Genomic DNA, 20,644 nt, shown 5'->3' on the forward strand with positions numbered 1-20,644 from the left:
TTAAATAAAGGGCTATAGAAGTATAGATTAAAAATCAGTTGGAAACTGAATAATCTAATCCCAAAGAATGAGTGGGTCAAAGAATAAATCATAGAAACAACCAATAATTTCATTAAAGAGAATGACAATAATGAAACAATACACTAAAATGTATGGGTCAAGAATATCAAGGGAATCAATGAAAAAAATGTGAAGGAAGATGGCCTGGCAGTTCCAGATTTCAAATTATATTACAAAGCAGTGACCATCAAAACAATCTGGCACCAGCTAAGAAATAGAAAAACATAATAAATCAATAAATAAAAACAAAGGAAAGCAAAGGAAGAAAATTATGAAAAGACATTTAGTAGCTTGTTAAAAAGAGGCACAAAAATACTGAAGAAAATAACATCTTAAAAACGAAATTGACTAACTGGAAAAAGAGGTACAGCAATGGATGAGTGGAATACATTAGGTACGTAATACACAGCAGCAAATAACTATAAATAATCTATTGTCTGACAAACCCAAAGAGCCAAGCTTTTAGGACAAGAACTCACTGATGAAAATTGTTGGGAAAACTGGAAAGCAGTTTGAAAGAAACTAGGCATAGACCAACATCTCACACTATAAACAAAGATAAGATCAAAATGGATACATAACTTAGACATAAAGGGTAATATCAAAAGTAAATTAGGAAAGCATGAAAAAATGTAGCTGTCAGATCTTTAGTTAAGGGGAGAGTTCATGACCAAACAAGAGATAGAGAGGATCACAGAAAGCAAAATACAGTAGTCTCAATACTTCCTTGCTTGTCTGTATCTCCTTCTGAAATTCCTTCAACTTTCTTCTGTGTATTTTTAAAAAAATTTCATTGATTCTCCTTTTTTTTTAATCATCACTGTAATCCCCCCTCAATTGCCCCATATATCTTTTCATTCCTCCCCCTCCCAATATGCCTGTCATGTAAATAAGTAAGCATATTTAGGCAAAACAAGCATGTATTAGCCATGTCTGAAAATATATGTCTCATTCTCCATCTCTTATCTATTACCTCTCCAAAGAGAGGTGGGAAGCATGATGCATCTATCAGTTTTCCTTTATAATATTATAACCATCATTTAAATTGTTTTCATAGTTCTGCTCACTTCACTCTGCATCAGTTCATGTAAGTCCTTCCAGGTTTCTCTGAATCTCTCCTCTTTGTTATTTTTCCAGTTCTTAACAACAACAAAAAAAATGCTGGTATGAATATTTTTGTATATATTGGTCCTTTCTCTCATTTTTTGAATTTTTAGGGGATATATGCCTATCATTGGTATTGCTGGGTCAAAAGGTATTTACAGCTTAATAACTTTTGGGATTTCAAATTGTTTGTCAGAATGGTTAGATCAGTTCATAGTGCTAGCAACAAAATATTTATGTGCTCCATTGCCCCTCCAATGACCAACATTTTTCTTTTTAGTCATCATTACCAGTGTTATAGGTGTGAGGTAGAGTTTCAGAGTTGTTTTAATTTGTATCTTCAATTATTGTTGATTTGGAACATTTTCATATGGTTTTTGGTATTTGAAGTCCTTCTTTGTAGAACTGTATGTTCTTTGACCGTTTATCTCTTGGGGAATTACTCTTACTCTACTTTATTTGTATTCCTTACATATCTGCACACAAGACTTACCAGAGAAACTTGTTTCAAGTTTCCTTCTTTCTCTCAGTTATTGTAACTGTTTCCCTTCCAAATATATTGCTTTTGTTTGTTCAAAACCTTTTCAATTTTATATAACCTAGATTGTCCATTTTATCTCCTTAGATCTCTGTCCTTTGGTCAAAAGCTTTTCCCTTATCCATAGTCATGAAAGGTACGACCTTCTCTGTTAGTCTGTTTTGACCTTTTATATCTAGGCTAGGTATCCATTTGGAGCATATTGTGACATATGGTATAAATTGGTCTCTAAGCCTAACTTTGCAACTTTCCCAGTAGTTTTTGTCAAATCACTGAGTCATTGGAATGATTTTTATCTGTTGTTGTTTTTTTAATCATATATAACAAAGACAACCTGAATGCATTAACTGTCCCCAATATATAAGTAGGTTGTATTCTAAAAGTTAAGATGTGATTCAGTCATCTGGAACTCAGAACACATGGTTTTTAGAAACACATGTTACATAGAGTAGTCAGATTTTTGGACCATCCTGAAGAAGCCCTTTTAAATCATTTTTATTTAACAGGCTTAAAAAAAAGGTCCTGAACCTGTGATTTCATTAGTATGAGGCACTCCTAGGTGAGAAAAGTCTCTAAAATCGTAGGTCATTGCTTCTTACTGTCTTAAGAGAGTTAACTAGAGCATTGAGGGGTTCAGTAACTTGCCCAGGGTTATTTAGTTAGTATGCATCAGATTTTGGACTAGAACCTAAATCCGTCTAGCTTTCAGGTTGGCCATCTCTCTCTATCCAGTATGCAGTGCTTCCTTTCTAATTCTTTAATATGGACATAGAATCAGAGTATTGATTCTGAGAGGGAATCATCCAGTCCAATCTAATCTTTTCATTCTTATGGAAGAAGGAACTAAGGTTGGGAGAAGGGAAGTTACTCAAGATCATGAAAGTAGCAAGCAGGAGACCTGGAATTGGAATCTTGGTCCTCTGACTCAAAATCCAGTGCAGTTCTTTCTGCCACATTGCATTGTCTCTTAACGAGGTGAGAAACTATTCCACGTAGGAACACAGAAGGAAGTTAGAACAAGTGATGATGGGGAGTGCCAAAAATGGGAGATGGGGTGTTGATTATTGTAGTTGTTGTTCAGTCTCTTCAGTCACGTCCAATTCTTTGTGACCCCTTTTGGAGTTTTCTTGGCAAAGATACTGGAGTTGTTTGCCATTTAATTCTCCAGCTCATTTTACAGAAGGGAAAACTGAGGCAAAGAGGGTTAAGTGACTTGCCCACTTCCAGCTAGTAAGTGTCTGAGGCTGGATTTGACCTAGGAAAATGAGTCTTCCTGACTCCAGACTGGGCACTCTATTCACTTTGCCACTTAGTAATGCCAAAAATGTGAAGCAGGGTGGGGTTGTTAGAATGCTGTTTTGAAATACTTGTTATTTTGCGGTCTACCAGCTATACAGTGAGCATCACTAGGAGAATAGGTGAAGAAGACAGAGACTTAGGGTCCTTCCCCAAAATTCGAGGTCCTAAAATACAAAAATATATACAGAAATGAGGAAATGGGACTGTTTCTGGCCCTCAATCACAAGAAAATTGCCATGCTTTCCTCTCTAAAACTTTTCTGACTGCTTATTCCCCTTTACCCCCATTCAAATCTTAATCCTTTCCTCTGGTGTGGACAAGCCATAGCCCTTTGTTTCATTGTGTTCTAATTCTTTGGGCAGTAATTCCACTGAAAGCAATGGCATGTGCACATACACACATACATGTTCACATATGTGCATGCATACACCCGTGCTCATGAAGACAATATCAAGACCTAATATTAATCAGTTTACTATATGTTAACAAATTTAAATATGTACAGGATTTTGCTTCCTTAAATTGAACCAAATGTAGATGGATAGCAATCCTTAATTTAGCTAAAAATGAAACTTTGGTATGGTCCCTTAGTCACACCATCATTCTATTTATTGGTGGCTATGTCTGTGCAGAGCTTATATGGTTCCTAGGTCTCATTTCGCCAGCATAAAACCTAGAATTTCACATCTTGTTAAAAATATTTTAATGGATATCTTCTGTTTTCACATTGCTTACATTTCTACCTTCCTAGACAGCCATCCCTTATAACAAAAAATTGTTTTCAAAAATGAAGATAAAGATGAAGTAAAACCAATCAACACATTGAGATAATCTGACATCGTATCACCGTTTTCCTTAATAGGCAAACACAGTATAAGAGCTCAGATTTTTAAAATTTGGTTTGAATCACTACTGTGACTTAATAATGAATCATCAAAAATATAGCCACACAGTTAAATTTACTGTGTCATTTTGGGCTCTTAGTGTTTGCCTATTTGTCATTTTCTAACCATTGAATCTTTTAGTTGGCCTTTTAGTCCATTTTTTCCTGGAATCATCTATCTGTAGTAGTTACCTAAATTCATTTCCTAAACTCCGAAAGCCTTTGGCCTTGACATTTAAGTTCTTTAGGTCTTTTTATTAAGTTTCTATTTTTTTATTTTTTATCTTCTTTTCTTGGTTTGGTCCACATTGGCTTAGAAAGAACACTAGATGAGGATTCAGAAGACCAGGGTTAAATCATAGTTTTGCCACTTACTAGCTTAGGAGACCAGGGGATGTTGCTTTATTTCTCTGAACCTCTGATTCCTTACCCATAAAATGAGTAGTTAATCTTCTAGTACCTATCTTATAGGTTTGTTGTGAGGATAATAAGGCCATGGTAGATTACTTGGTATAGTAGGGAGTCTCTTGGGCACAGAGTAAGGATCAATGGATTTGAATCCTGGCTCCAACAATTATTATCCTGAAGCTCAGGTTTCTTATCTTTAAAATGGAGAGAATAATATTTGTACTGCTTACCTCACGGATTGATACTGGGAATGCACTTGGAAAACTTGAAAGCACTGTATAAATAGGAATTATTTTATTCTATACAATTGTTTATATTTTTCTTTTTTATACTGCCCTTATAGTTACTGAAAAGGTATTTGTTTGCAAGAGCTGGGCAAAACCTGCACACACTGATAGAAAGGAGAAAACACAGTAAAAATAAATCCAACATTATTTATTCAAGTATCTGTCATGCTGTGCCCTTAATGGGTGTAGATATCACTAAAGCAATAAAAAGAGCACATTAGGCAGAGATATTGATGCCAGGGACAGTTGCTTAAGAGATTAGGAATAAATCAAGTATTTCCAATATAGATGAACACCACCTGGGTTTCCATCTTACCAAAGATAATCAGAATACATAATGGCAACCAGGATTGCTTGTTCATTGTTTCTTGGCATCTATTCAATCTAATATGTTAAATATTTGTTATGGACCTACTACATATAAGGTACAGTGCAAGGAGTTGGAGATACTAGGACTTTTATAATAAAGATTATGATGTTAAAGGATTGTCTCCCTCCCACCCCTTCCCAAGGGGTATGTGGAAAAACATGTACATAAATAATTATGATGTAAGGGAAAGTGAAATAAATGCAAAAGGTAAGGTCTAGGTAAGATTGCTAATAACAAAGAATCCAAATTAAGCCATTCATCTTTATGGGCACCTGGATGGTACAGTGGATAGAGTGCTGGGCCTAGAGTCAGGAAGACTTATTTTTCTGAGTTCAAATCTTGCCTCAGACACATACTAGCTGTGCAACTTTGGGCAAGTCCTTGAACTCTGTTTGCCTCAGTTTCCTCATCTGTAAAATGATCTGGAGAAGGAAATAGCAAACCACTCCATTATCTTTGCCAAGAAAACCCCAAATGGGGTCATGAAAAGTTGGACATGTCTGAAAAATGACTGAACAATAAACAACTCTGGACCATAGGCTCAGGAAAAGGAAAACAAGATATATCAATGAAAGCTAAATGATTGATCTGCCTAATCCTTGTGAGGCTGCATCTGACTCATAATTAGAAAGCAGGTAAACCACTTGGCTCTCTTTTAATCTGAACTTCTTGACTCAGTCAAGGTGTGACAGGACAGCTCAGCTTGGGAGTTCCACGCAGCTCAGTGACCTAGGTACTAGCCTGTGCTTTCTCAGAATTTTGAGGAGAAGTCAGTGATGTTTCAGCTATTCCAATGCTACATTTGTCCTTTAGTCACTCAAGTTTAGTGACATAATGTAGAAAGCTCCCTTGTCTAAGAAACCCAGATGCTCTGGGCTTATTAATTAATATTATTAACAATTATTAATTATTATATCTGGGTATTATTATTAACATAGAGAAAATTGAGCTGAAATGGATTTTAGATGGCCAGTTAGGATAACCACCTCATCTTAAACACACACATGTGTGTATATGTGTGTGTATGCATGCATGCATGTGTATATGTATCTGGGGTAGTAGTGGGATGAGGTTGATTAGGAGACTGCTGACCATTTACATGCCCTAATCCACTTGATGAAATTACAGGATATAAAGGACAAACCTTTACATCTCATTGTTAACTGCCTCTTACGTCCTATAATTTCGTCAAATGGGTTGGGACATTCAATCAGGGGTCTCCTAATCAACCCCACCTCCTGCTTGACTATACATAAATTCTGGTTCTCAGTGCTAAGCAATTTGCTTTCTCTTTTCTCACCAATCCTCCCTTTAGTAATACATTCTAGAATTTTACTATGGGCTGAATTTAAAGGTTATAAGTATATAGTTTGAAGAGTCAATCTTTTCTTTTTTTGAAAATTGGGGCATTTATCCCTCTCTTATCCTTTGTCACCTTACCCTTTTTTTCCCATGATTTTTTCAAAGATGATAGTGGTCAGTAATCATTTGTGCAAATATCTTGGAATGTCATCATTCTGGGCCTGGTGACCTGAATTCATTAGGGCAGTTCAATGCTTATACACTTTTTCACTCTTCTTGGAATCCAATTCCCTGTGCCAGTTTTTGTTTTATCATGCTTGGTCTCTAGATAACCCACATTGGAAGAGAAAACAGGGAAAAAACAAACAAACATGTAAGTAGCTGCTTTTACTCTTTTGCTTTTTGTTACTGTCCCATCCACACTAAGCAGTGTTCTTATCTAATCTTTTTTGACTGTTCTCTTTCCCACAACATAGCCTTAAAAAGCCATTTTTTGTCTTCAATAGTGTAAGTAAGGTGAATTTTAGTGTGTGTAAGGTGGATTTTTGTTATTCTTTCTTGGAGTTTTCTTCCCAGGATCCATAGCCATAACAATGCTTACTTCCCAGGTGTTAGATATGAGTTCTTACGAACATGACTGAAAACAGTTTCTACTGTACAGTCGCAGTAGATACAGGGATGAAGTAATATAAAATTATGAGGCTATTGCTGGCAATATGCCTTCTTTGTTGCCCTAAAAAGCAAGTGGGCACTAGTCAGTGAGTAGGGACCCCCTTAGGGGTGAATGCACAAACTGAAATGCTGTGCATGCTTTGATCGACTCCCATCAAGGCTTGGGAGGGGGAATCTGTGTGTTTGCCTCAACCAGCCCCATTGGGGCTTGAGGGGACTTAAGTGAGTGCACAAGTTATGCTTGTCTTTATTGACCCCATCGAGACGATGATAGTTGCCTCCCTTCACGCTGGTGCCTGCAAGAGAAGGGTTATTAGGGAATGCTGTAGGAGTTGGTTCTCCCATTATCAGCAAACCCCTTTTGAGTAGACTAGACTAGAATAAAGGAAGCTTATTTAACCCCTTATTATGACTCCATTCCTATCTTTCTTTCTGACTAGATCAAAAGCGAACCTGCTAGTGAGAGAGGTGCTAGAAGCCCTCCTGTGTCTCCTACCTAAGAATGGCGTAGTCGGGGTGTTTACCTGCACTACATAGTTTCACAATCCCTAGCTCATTTTGCTCCTTCAATTCCCCATATCATTTTAAAAGGGCCATGCCATTTTTATATTCATACACAGTTGCTTATTCTTGATTCCCTGTCTGTATATTTATGCTGAATGTGTGATTTCATCAGTATAGGGAGTTCCCTGTGAAGAAAGTTCACTTACCAAAGCAGATGAGAGCTGCTGCTGAAAATTACAGTCTTAGAAGTTGCCAAAGTCCCTGAGAAGTGAAATGCCTAGGTCAGTCAATGTGTCAGGAGCAGGTCTTGAATTCAGACCTTATTGACTCTGAAGCTATTTCCTTGCCCTCTCCTCCTCATGTATCTTTGAAAAATCTAAGTTGACTGAATACCTTTCCTCGATATTTGAAGTCTTTTTAAACTGCTCCCGCCTTGTCTTCTTTGTCATAATCCTATGTGTTACAAGAATTTCATTCTTGAGAGTACCTGATACCACTTAAGTCAGCTTTCCTGTAGACTTGGAAGTCTTGGGAAGCTATGTAAAATGTTCTCCATACCGTCTGAAATCTGTCCTTTCCAGATCTCTAACATCACTTGATATCCTAACATGTAGTCCTTGTCTTTCATACTTGCTAAACCTAAGATCCTCAGTTCTATCTTGCTTTTTTTGCCGTTATCCCTGGATGCTTGCTGCTTTGACAGAAGGTATGGTTGCCAAATCTGCTGTATGTCAGGTTCTGTTTCTGGGGCAACAGTTTTGAGCTAAACTTCCTCTCCTTTCCTAAGCTTTCCTGAGATTGTAAGCAAGCTTCTTGAGGACAAGAACTGATTTTGTGTTCCAAATGCCTAGGTCAGGACCTTATGTGTAGCAGGTGCCTAAAAAAATGTTTGTTGAAGTGACTTGAAGTAAATGACATCCTTTTCTTTCTTCCAGGCACTATTTGCTCAACTGTGTTTGAGCTTCAATGAGTAGATTCCTGTCTATCCCCTAATACAAACCAGTTAACAACTACTCTCAGTTGTTACCTGTGAGAGCTTCTGAAGAAACCGTTTCCAGCTGCCTCTTCTTATATCTCCTCTCCTTTCACCACTGATTAGACTATCAGGTACCATCTACTTGCATCTGCCTACTTGTTATACCATCCTTTTCAATGTCTATGCACACACACAAAGAGTCATACATATGCATGCATATATTGCCTATATGTAGTTATATATGTAACTCTATCCATCCATCTATCTATCTATCTATCTATCTATCTATCTATCTATCTATCTATCTATCTATCTATCTCTACCCCTGAGATAGGAGTGGGGTGAGTTTGCTCAGGAGTCTGATGATCAATTAAGTCCTCCAACCTCCTTGATGAAGATATAGTATACAAGGGGCAAACTTTACTTCCCATTATCTGTTTATTGCTGTTAAGTAATTATAATTTTATATTATTATAACTATATTTTATATTTATTATATATTTTATATTATTATAATTATAATCCTATAATTTCATTTTTTTTCTTTTTCTTTTGGCTAGGCAATGGGATTAAGTGACTTGCCCAGGGTCACACAGCTAGTAAGTGTTATGTGTCTGAGGCTGGATTTGAACTCAAGTCCTCCTGAATCCAGGGCTGGTGCTCTATCTACCTCGCCACCCCCATCCTATAATTTCAACAAATGGGTTGGGGCACTAATAACAACTATCTTGATCAAGCCTACCCCTTGTTTGACTATACATAAAAATTATATGTAAAAATATGATATATTTTTTGCTGTAACTCTTCCAGAATTCCCTGAGATCCTACCTGCCCTCCTTCATTTAACAGGGCAGACTTTAGAACATCTAGCAGCTACCTTGTGCAACTTCTGTGAACTGGTATGCCAGGCCAGTGTTGATAGCATCTCTTGCAAACCCTCCATGACTGTGCCTTCCTATTATTTACAGAATCACAGGCTGAAAGACTTAGGGCTGCAATGGACCTCAGAGGTCATTTAGGCTAACCCTCTTAAATTACAGATGAAGAAACTAAGATCCAAACGGTGTAAAGTGACTTTGCCTGAAGTCAAATAGTAGTAAATAGGTAGGAAAGGGAAGGGAATAAAAATCTATGTAGTACTTATTATGTGCCAAATGTTTTTTTTTTTTAAACAAATATTATCTCAGTTGATCTTCATAGTCCTGGAAAGTAGGTGCTATTATTATCCCCATTTTACAGTTGAGTTAACTGAGATAAACAGAGGTTAAATAACATGCCTAGGATCACCCAGTTAGTAAGTGTCTGAAGTCAAATTTGAACTAGGTAGTCCTGACTCCAAGCCCAGACGACTCTAGCCATGATGTTACTAGCTGTCCCTAGGAGAATCATGATTGAAATTCAGGTCTTCTGTTTCCAAGTTCAGTTTCTTTTTCCATTGTAACACATTACCTCTCCTCAGAGGGAGTCAGTGGTGGTTGCTGGGCTGCCCCATACAGGAAATTTTTTAATGAGATCACCTGAGACCCCTGGGTTTTCTACACCTTGGTTTGTTAAGACATTGAATAAAATTTTGATAATTGCCATTTTATGTGCCAATCTTGCTAGAAAATGATGCTACTACTCTCTCTTCACCTTGGAAAGGCTTTCAAGTCTTTTTCCCCCTCAGCAGTAATGTAGTAGTTTGTGCTGCTCTGTCCACATTCTCCCAGCCTTGTGTCCTTGATAACAAATACTCACTTCTCTAGCAGCTGTTATAGTATGTGGTAATGGAACCCAGTGAAGTCTTTGGTTCTATGTGCTAAACCTTAACGAACACTGACCTCAGAGAGTTCCTCCTGACACCAAGTTGATCGACTAGGGTGAGGAAGAAGTTTCAAATCTATTATTTTTTTTTATAATCTAGACTCATCCAGTCCTGCCCAATAGTGTGTATATGGCTATTGTGGGTCTCAGGACAGCTATAATTACTTAACTTAATCAGCAGCTATAAGTCAAGAGGCTTGTTTGCAAGGATACCACTCTTATTAGAATGTGGCCTCACTTATCTGCATGTACAAGTAGGATGTGTCATAACACGATGTCAAAACAATTGGTGTTGGTGAGCTGAAGTAGGCTAGTCATACACATGGGTGCAGAAGGCAAGAGCCAAGGACATGAAAGCACAATTTAAGCCATTAGAACCTTACCAGGGAGAGCTAGGAAAGAGACTGTACATTTCTTGGATGTGCAATTTTCTTTTTTGCATGTTGCTTACTCCATTAGAATGTGAGCTCCTATGCTTTCACCTTTCTTTGTATCCTCAGTGTTAAGCACAGTGCTGGCACATAGACACAGGTAGTCAGTTATTATTCAGTTGAAAGAAAAATACCCTTTCATAGTGAGGCAGAGTGCCAGAGTCCCAAATTCCAATCCAATATAATTCAGTAAGCATTTATTAAGCACCTGCTATGTGCCAATCACTGTCCTAACTCTTGGGGTACAAGTGATAAAAAGATGGTCCCTGTCCTCAAGGAGTTTACAATCTAATGGAAGAAGATAAAAGGAGGCAAGAAAATGGGGTGGGACACAACATGGTATATGCAGTTGGGGTGGGTGGGAGAATCTTGTTCTGTGGAGTTGAAACCAGGTAGAGCCGCAGATGCAAAGTATAGTGAACCAAAAGTCCAGTTTCTGTCCTCTACAAAGTCCACTCTCCAGCCCTCCAATTAGAGCGGAGAGGAGGGTAAGGAGGTGTTGTCAATCAAAGCTTGAGTTAGACCCTTGGTGATGAGTTTAGAGGTGATGAGCCTCACCTGGGAGGGACTCTTGTTCAATGGAGTTAAAACTAGGCTGAGCAGAAGTTGCATAATGGAGTTTAAATTGTGAATAGTCTTAGTAATAGTGACTATTATTTCTTACTTAAGGTCAGATATTTGGAAAGAAAGAGACCTGAGCTCAAAAATTACTATTTTTTCAATCACATTCTAGATAGAAGAAATTAATTCAATATCAACTAATATTAACTAAATGCTTATTGTGTGCACATGCTAGGAGGGGTAATGGTATGTGGAACTGGATCTTTGATTGCATTGGTATAAAAAACTCCTGGTTGAGCAAACTTCTTCTACCAGTGCAGTTTGGCACCTTCTCTTCAACTTAAGAGTCTTTCATAGTTGCCTGGAACATGGAGAGAATAAGTGACTTGCCTAGTGTTACACAGCTCACATGTATTAGATACAGGACTTGAACTTAGGTCTTTCTGGCTCAGAGGCCAGCCAGTTCTCTATCTGCTAAGCCATGCTGCAACTCACTAGGAGAGATACAGAGATGAAGTAAAATACACAGGGAGATTACAGTCTGTTAGGAGATATGATACATACACAAATAGGTATAATACAAAATAGCATATGATAAGTGCAAAAGGAAGTATGAAGGTCCACATTATGAAAAGCACAATTGGGAATGGCATATGGGTGATGATTATTATTGACTGATGGGCATCACAGAAAGCTTCATGGAGAAGCCAACATTTGAGCTGGGTTTTGAAGATGCTAAATGGTAGAAATGTGGAACTGGATGGTTGGGGAAAGCATAGAGAACTGCAAAGACAAGGAAACAATGGAGCACAGGGCATTTTGAAGGATAACAATCAATCCAGGATGATTGAACCATAGAGTTTAGGGAGGGAAGCATTTGCAATAAGATTGGAAAGGTAGAGCAGCATTCAATTACAGAGGTCCTTGAAAACCAGGTTAAGGAGTATGTGTTTTATTTGCTAAGCAATGGGGAGCTATTGGAAAGTTCTGAGAAGGGAAGTAATCAGATCTTCACAGGAGAAATTAATACTTAGAGGTAGGAGAATTAGAACAGAGTGGTGAGAGGGTGGAAGCAGTAAGATAGATTTAGGGTGTTATTGAAATATTAATCAACAGCCCAAGATGCCAGCTTCATTTCCCTTATCTCATCCTAGGCTGGCCCTTCTCATATCTTCAGAAAAGGGGGAAAAGTATCTGATATACAGGCTTATCCCATCTTGACAGAGACCTGATTGTCTCTCACCATGTAGATGATTAATATCTAAGCGTTTCTCTGATTTTTCTCGTAATTTTCTGAGTAATTATCCTTTTGGCTGAAATCTCAAAACCTGTCATGGAATGAGCAGTGAACCACTATGGAAAATGAGAAAAAATACATCCAGTTATTTTTAAATTTATAGAGGAGGAAAATATGTTTCCTTTCCATAAATAAGTTTAAGACCTTTCTCCCCACGCAGAGTGAACAAAAAAAAAACCCAAAAAACCAAAAACCAAAAAACCAATGGTTAAAGAAATTTTAAAATTCTTATTTGGCTGGCAGTTTTAAAGGACTAGACTTTTTTTTTATTGGTGAAGATTAGTGAGTTAAAAAGTCAGAGTGCAGAAAGAAGTTTCTTTGAATTTCATTCAAATAAGATAGGAAAAAGTCAGGCAACTGCTTTGAGATATAGTGCTACTATGACGTCTAGCAGCATTTTTTTTTTTTTACATCTCATCTTTAAAGAGTTGGCAACTAAAATATTCTATGGCAGGTTGTACAGGGAGCTCTGTTTATGTCTCTGTTGTTTTCCCCTCTTCATTTTCTTTAATAAGGAATGGGAGCTCATGTTTCCAAAATAGTACAACATGAGGGTTGCTGATTTATACTCAAAGGTCCCCAATTATAAGAGCTCTTATTTACATTTAAACAAAATGTGCTCCTTGGACTGAAGGTTGGCTGGGAGTGGTTTGTGCAATCTCTCTCTTGCTACAAGCTGACTATTCCTGAGAACAAGGCCTATTTGCAGTTTCCTAAAATTTTTCATTTGAAATGCAATAGTCTCTTTATGTATAGCATTGGGAATTTTGGTGGCAGACTGACCATTTCAGGAAGAATGAAGCTACATGAATCAAAAGTATTATTGAATTCTCCATTCTAATCAGGCAGAAAACTAACAGGAAATGAGGGAAAAGTAGGGGAGTGCATACAGGTTTATAGGGATGAATGTCTCCTTCCTCACCCAGAGAAAGGGTGTAGTATCCAGTACCTTTAACTGTAGATGAAAATACCAGCCTAAATATGTGGATTTGAAGGTCTCACCCTCCGACTCCCCCCAAAATATTTCCCAAAATGTTTGAAATTATTTTGATTAGAGAGAATTAAGCATCTAATTATGAAATCAGGGACAGCTAGGTGGCACAGTGAATAGAGTGCTGGGCCTAGAGTCAGGAAGACTCATCTTCCCGAGTTCTTCTAGCCTCAGAAACTTACTAGCTGTATGACCCTGGGCAAGTCACTTAACCCTGTTTGCCTTAGTTTCCTCATCTGTAAAATGATCTGGAGAAGGAAATAGCAAGCTACTCCAGTATCTTTGTCAAGAAAACCCTAAATGGGGTCATGAAGAGCTGGAAACAAATGCAAAATGACTGATAGAGTGCTACTATGAAGTCTAGCAGCATTTTTTTTTTTTTACATCTCCATCTTTAAAGAGTTGGCAACTAAGTTATTCTACAGCAGGTTGTACAGGGAGTTATGTTTGTTTATGCCTCTGTTGTTTTCCCCTCTTCTTTTCTCTTTAACAAGGAATGGGAGCTCATGTTTCCAAAATAGTACAACATGAAGGTTGCAGATTTATACTCAAAAGTCCCCAATTGTAAGAGCTCTTATTTACATTTAAACAAAATGTGTCCCTTGGACTGAAGGTTGCCCTGGAGTGGTTTGTGCAATCTTTCTCTTGTTTTAAGCTGAGATCACAAAGACTCTGACAGAGAACACCTGAACAACATCAAATGTAAAATCAGAGAAATCAATAATCAATAAATATTTATTAAGCACCTATTATGTTCCAGGTATTGTACTAAGCATTGGAAATAAAAAAAAGATAGTTTTAATCTGAATTAGTCTAATCCTTCGATGTTCCTTCTAAACCTAAATGAACTTTGCATGGAATTTTGGGACCAGGAGGACTTTGGATGGTAAATACAGGACTGCATAAGCCAAGAAAACTGCCCATCCTCAGGCAAGCATTACTTAGTGGGAGGGGAGGTCCTCCTCTCAAGAAAGGATTGATTAAGGCAGGTTTTTTTTTTTTGGTGAGAAATTAGCATGAAGTGCCTTCATGCTTACAGAGTGAAGGTGAGATGAGAGAACGTAAAAGTTTTGTCTAATTCAGCCCTGTGTTTGCATAGCACCATACTCCTGTACCATCATGGCCACACAGCTCCATTTGAAGCAAACTCTCCACACTGACATGGCTAGTTTTTTCACAGGATGACATCTCAAAATTGGAAGGGACTGAAGAGGTCTAAGTTTCCACTTTGTACCTTTTAAAAATGTTAATTTCTTATCCAGAACCTGCAAAGCCTTCTGATTTGGAATAAATTGTGTACTTACAAACACAAATAGAATAGAATATGAATAGTTAATAATATATGATACATAATATAATAAAATAAATATATAACCTATAAACTTATAAACAGGCATAAGTTCTGTCTAAAAAATAATCCTTGATAATGAGATAGGAATATATCCCTTGGCAGCCTCTGGGATTAGGCAATTTTCTTTTTGTGTTGAGATTGACACCCAAAGTCAAAGCACTTATGTAATGTTAATATACTTTAATGCTACAATTGATTAAGTTTTTGGCCCCTGACTTTTCTATTCTATTTCCCTAACTCTCAGTGGTAGAGAATATTCTAATTTAATGCTTCCTAAAGGAGTAGGGTGGGATTCAGGTTTTCTTTCCAATGATATTGAAAAGTTTGGATGGTACCACTCATGGGCTAGATGATATTCACATTTACATTTGACCTAGCTTTCTCTGGGGACCTATTTTAATCACTCCTAGAACTTGGCTGATCTCTATTTTAGAGTATTACAAAGTCTTATTATAAACATGGGCTGCATGAATAAGTGAGAGGCTTTTAGACTGAGAGTAATAATTTATTTCAGTTCCTATTCCACCCCTCCCTTCATACCCATTTACTCCTTTATAGTTGAAGCATTTTTTTTTAATGCAAAGGCATCTGAAAGATCTTGGCTTCTTATATATATCTGTTCTGTTGCCATTTTTTTTGTTCTAATTAATATTCAATGGTCCTATTGGATTCAAACTTTCACCTCTTTGTAAGAATCCCTGAGAGAATGTCTATGACTCCTGAAAGGCCCAACATCGCTCGCTGCTCCAAAAGTTTAGATTTTAGCTTTTGAGGCTAATTTTCCATATCTAAGAGAAATCTGAGACTGTGGGCTGAGGAAGGAGAAAGAAGAAAGGGAAGAGGAGATAATGTGGGAAGTCAGAAGAAAATAGAAGTATTTATTTTCCCCTTTTGCAGGAATTAAGAGACAGTAATTGAGTTGCTTATACCCCAATATAGTTAGTTTTGCTAATTACCTTGTTTTGAACATTTTTCTATTACTAGAGCTGAGGGAAATTTGGGAGAAAGTTAATGTGGGAGTAAGGAGAAGGTAGGTTTCTAATGAGTTAGGGCAAGAGTGGTGGATGGGGTAAGGAAATTGGAGAGAAGAGGAGAAACAAACTAGCAAGAAGCTTCTTCTAGGTCTGATTCAAGGAATCCCTTGTGTTCATTGGTGAAGTCTTGCTGTTGCTGCAGCTACAGTTGGTAAGCTCATTCTGGTTCTGGGCAGAATTATTGTGATGATGATGATGATGATGATGATGATGATGATGATGATGATGATGATGATGATTTTGAGTAAAGCTTCCCCTAGTGAGGGGAAGAACAAGGAAAGAAGAAATGAAGGGAGGGGAAGGGGAAAGATAAGGTAAATTTCCTGTGCAAGTTGGCTAGTCACTTAAAGAAAAGGATGATTGCTGAGTTGGCATGTTAGAGACATCTGCCACCTCTTTGTATCTCTATTTTCCTCTACCCCTAACTTGTACACACAACTGAAAAAAACTTGGCAATATTGTAAGTCGAAAGTGGAAAGTGAGTGGAAAGAGTAATTTAATGGGAATCAGTAGGTGTGGGTAATAATTCTTTCTCCCACTAACTTGATGGTGACCTTGCCTATTTTACTTATCTTCTCTGGGTCAAATCTATAAAATGAGAGTAACATCATTGATAATGTTGAAGGAACATTCCTTTAAATTCTAAAATTCTTGGATTCTGTGCCTCACCAACACATAATTATTCTGTATATGTCCTCCTCTCCCTTTTCTCTACCACCATGCAAAATTTGCTTGCTGAGACTCTATTAAGTCAATCAACCAACATTTGTTAAGCACTTACTATGTGCTAGGCACTGTGCTAAAAGAGAGGGTGACAAAGAAAGGCCAAAACAGTCCCTGAACTTTAGGATCTCTCATTTTAATGGAGGAGTTACCCTCCTTCCACATTTTGCTTCTAAGAAACTTTTAAAATCATGTTTCTGGTGCAGCAAATTCATCCTCAGACATCCTTTTATTTTCCGGTCATTTAATGTCATTGATTACCATTGAAGGGTATAGTTAAACACATGGGTATATGCCCTTAGGAGAGGGAGATGTGCTTAGGGAATATCTCTCCTGCTTTACATTCAGACACTTCAGGTCTGTGTATGGCCAGATTGCTTTATATGAGAGTGTAGATGAAAGATAGGAAGTGAAGGAGGCAAAAGGAAACTAGCTGGAGACTATGCTCCTAGACCTACCATAGAGCTCTTTAGAAAGTTTCCTTTTTGCCTTATCATTTTAGCTTCTTCCCTGCCCCCAACCATTGTATAGCCAAGAGCCTGACTAATGAGACAAGTGACCATAAGCTTCTTCTTCCAAAGTGGTAGGAGGAGGCTTGCTTTTTTCTCCTTCCTTTCTAACTCAGAAAGGTACTTACTTTTATGTGTGTTCTGAGCTAGAGAGGGCAACTTAAACTCATTTAGCCTTGTGGTATGGGTCTACTTTGCTTTTTATTAAACTAAAAGGGGACTTCCTCTGGTCATGTTTGCAAGCCCATTGCATAGTCACTGATGCTATGAGATACAATAGAGATCATGAATGAGGATTCCTTTTTGTGCTACTGAGATGACCTTGGCATGTAAAGTTCAAGACCATCTTACCATGTGGCAAGAGGAAAGAAAGCTTCTTCCCTTCCCCCCAAACATTCCACCCATGAGAAAGCACAGCATACCTTATTGGACTTCTTTATCCAGGACTGCAACACAAACATTGAAAATTCCCTTTCTTGGGGCAGCTAAGTGGTACAGTGGATAGAGCACCGGCCCTGAAGTCAGGAGGACCTGAGTTCAAATCTGGCCTCAGACCAAACACTTGACACGTACTAGCTGCTTGACCTTGGGCAAGTCACTTAACCCCAATTGCCTCACTAAAAAAAAAAAAAGAAAATTCCCTTTCTTGTGCAGGAAAAACTTCAACATTTTATTTATTCAAGGGGAACTCTCTAAAAGTGTCCATGTGTGCATTTTCCCTTCTACTCCCTTGCCCTGAATGAAGACCACAAAGGAACCATCCACTTTGCCTTGCTGCTGTCCTAAAAGAAGCATAAAAATCTCCAACGGTTAGGGGTGGATGAATTTAAGGAAACAAATGACAGATTTCAAAAAAATCTACTTTCCTGTTTCAGAGCTCTTTTTTGGCCACTTCTTTTTCCTGTTGTGCAATCAGCCCATGCTCAGCCCAAATCTGCAATTCTGCTGCTAGGTCTGAGGCAGCACTGGCCAGGCAGTGTATTTGTTTGGGATCTGGGGTTACCTTGAAGTGGGAGTACACTGGGTGGGCACAGGCTGCTATGCTGGCTTCTTGTTCAGGTCGTCACTTAGTTATACCATTGATAGGACAGTTAATGTGAATCCTCAGGGATGATAATGATACTGAGAAAATCAGCTTATTCATGCTGCTGAGCTTCCTTTTAATGGGTGGTAACAGACCAGCATGAAACAGAAATGGTGGCCACTTCCCTATTTAATTCAGGGCCCCTGTCTGGAGCTGTCCATTCCTATATGAATAATCTATCAACTAAGAATAGAGGAACTAATTTAATTTCTACAATGCTGCTGGGATCAGCAATAAATCATTTTAAAGAAGATACAGTTGTCTGCAGTTGTCTTGCTTGAGCATGAATAAGTATTTGGAAAATGGAATCCCTTGTGGTAGGTCAGCTATACATGTATCAGCTGAATGACATTGTTCATCCTAACAGCACACCCAGTCCCCCAAAATGTTTGCAACGCCATATTATGTACAAATAAGGCAAGCTATGGGGAAGTGAGCCTTCACTATATTTATCCTCTTGCTTTTGTTTTAGGTGTTCTTTGCCTCCTGGCCTAGACTCTGGGTGGATTCAGTCACCGATTTTTCTGCATATCTGAGCCTGTAACGCATCATCTTATGTCTTCATTTCCTGACTGCTGTTATCTCTGCAAGCAAAAACAGTAGGGGGGAAAGGCTTTATTTCTGATTCTAACACTACCCATACATATAGATGAAATGAACACACTTCCTGGAATGCGTGAAATTTGAAATGCTAAAAATGCCTTATCAAAGCACATCGATGTTCAAGTGGCAAGGAGGCAAATCTAGCATCTTTTCTACTCGGGGGTCCTAAGCGATCTGTAAAGAAATAGTCAGAAATTTCTTATATGGTGAGGGGAAGTATAATCTAAACAAAAGCGTAAAGATTATATTTATTGCTACACCAAGGATGCTTTGACCTCTTTGTGACTCATTCAGGTCCATTCTTTTGTCTAAGGCAGTGGACAGATAGATGCATGGTGATGGGGAATAGGTTACTGTAATCCTGCAAGGTTCCCTTCCTCAAGTACCTAGAAGATTAGGAATGTTTTGGAGCTCCTAGGGTGCCATTGAGGATTCTTTTGGAGTCATTGAGTCCACTTGCTCACAGAATCTCTTGGTTGGAAGGGACTTCAAAGGCAGAATTATGACTAGGAATTATAACCCCAGGGAAAAGTTGGGTAATGTGCATGTGCAGAGGATAGCTGTACAAGACAACCATGGTGAACAGATGAAGGGTGAAGTGGGGGCAGAGAGGAACATACCCTTCCTGGTACATCCCTAGAAGGCAATGGGGTAGGGCAGGAGGGAAGCAGGCCCTTCATGGTTCATTTATACTAGGCAAGCCACAGGGAGAGGGCAAAGGTGGTGGTAGGCATGGTCCATGGTATTCAGTTGAGAAGGGAGTAGCCCCTAGTGGTAGATAGAAATGCAGTACAGTCACACATTATAACTTTTTTTTTGCTTTTATTAGGCAATGGGGTTAAATGACTTGCCCAGGGTCACACAACTAGTGTTATGTGTCCGAGGCTGAATTTGAACTCAGGTCCTCCTGACTCCAGGGTCGGTGCTCTCTCTACTGCTCGACCTAGCTGCCCCTCATTACAACACTCATTACAACACTGGAGGAAGAAGTTGGAAGAAAGGTACCCAAGAAGATAATTTGCCCTTTTTAGTACAGTCTTGCAGATAATACTCGGCAGAAAGTGGAGAGGTAGGAGACAAGGAATCTGAGCTGTGGCATAGGAAAGTGATACAATTTTTATGGTGCAATTACATTGGGAAACTCTAGGGTAACGTTAAAAGAGAGGAGGAGGATTTTTCTGGGTAACCTTTGAGTGAAAGTCTTCAAGTAGGAAGTAAGAGGCAGATGTTAGTTGGGTACAATCATTCCGGGTATTACAAGAGGGAGTCAGGGCCCAAGGCGATGAGAGTGAGACAGAGGCAGGACCATACTAATAGAAGATGGGTTCTAAGAGAGAGATGGGGCCTCCAGGTACAACACCCTAGTTACAGTTTTGCTCAGAGGCTTTTCATGCAACTTGTTCCTGAAAAGGCTTCCTCTCTATAACATCCTTGACCAGTGATCATCCCACCTGTTTGAAGATACCCAGTTTGAAGTATCCAGTGTCTCTTAGGGCAACTTACTCTGCTTTTGGATAGCTCTCATTAAGTTTTTCCTTATGTCAAGTCTAAATTTGCTTCTGCACCTTCTCCCCATTGCCTCTAGTTCTTGCCTCTGGGACCAAGGAGCATGCCTCCTCTACATGACAACCCTTTGAATGCTTAAGGTTAACTATCATGGTTCTCCTAAGTCTTCTTGTCTATACTAAACATCCCCAGATCTTCCTGATGATCTTTATGTCTCTGTATTATTCTGGCCACTTTCCTCTGGAGGAGCTGTTTTTAAAATATGGGACCTAGAATTGAACAAATACTCCATGGGAGTATCACCTCCTTCACTCTGGACTCTGTGCTTTTATTAATGTAGTTAAAGAT

The 20,644-nt window shown here is 38.5% G+C and overlaps 1 long non-coding RNA gene across 1 annotated transcript in view; it reads right to left on the reverse strand.

Moving 5' to 3' along the window:
• Positions 1 to 2,989: 2,989 nt before the first annotated feature.
• LOC114029929 overlaps positions 2,990 to 20,644 on the reverse strand; it is a 29,359-nt gene continuing 11,704 nt past the window's right edge. Inside the window, exons 2-4 of the long non-coding RNA XR_003567538.1 lie at positions 7,634 to 7,688; positions 6,390 to 6,575; positions 2,990 to 3,165 (exon numbers count right to left, since the gene is read on the reverse strand). This is a non-coding gene — a long non-coding RNA (uncharacterized LOC114029929). The remainder of the gene's footprint in view (positions 3,166 to 6,389; positions 6,576 to 7,633; positions 7,689 to 20,644) is intronic.

Source organism: Vombatus ursinus, unplaced genomic scaffold (genome assembly GCF_900497805.2).
Source record: "Vombatus ursinus unplaced genomic scaffold, bare-nosed wombat genome assembly UNPS02014942.1, whole genome shotgun sequence".
Lineage (NCBI taxonomy): Eukaryota > Metazoa > Chordata > Mammalia > Diprotodontia > Vombatidae > Vombatus > Vombatus ursinus.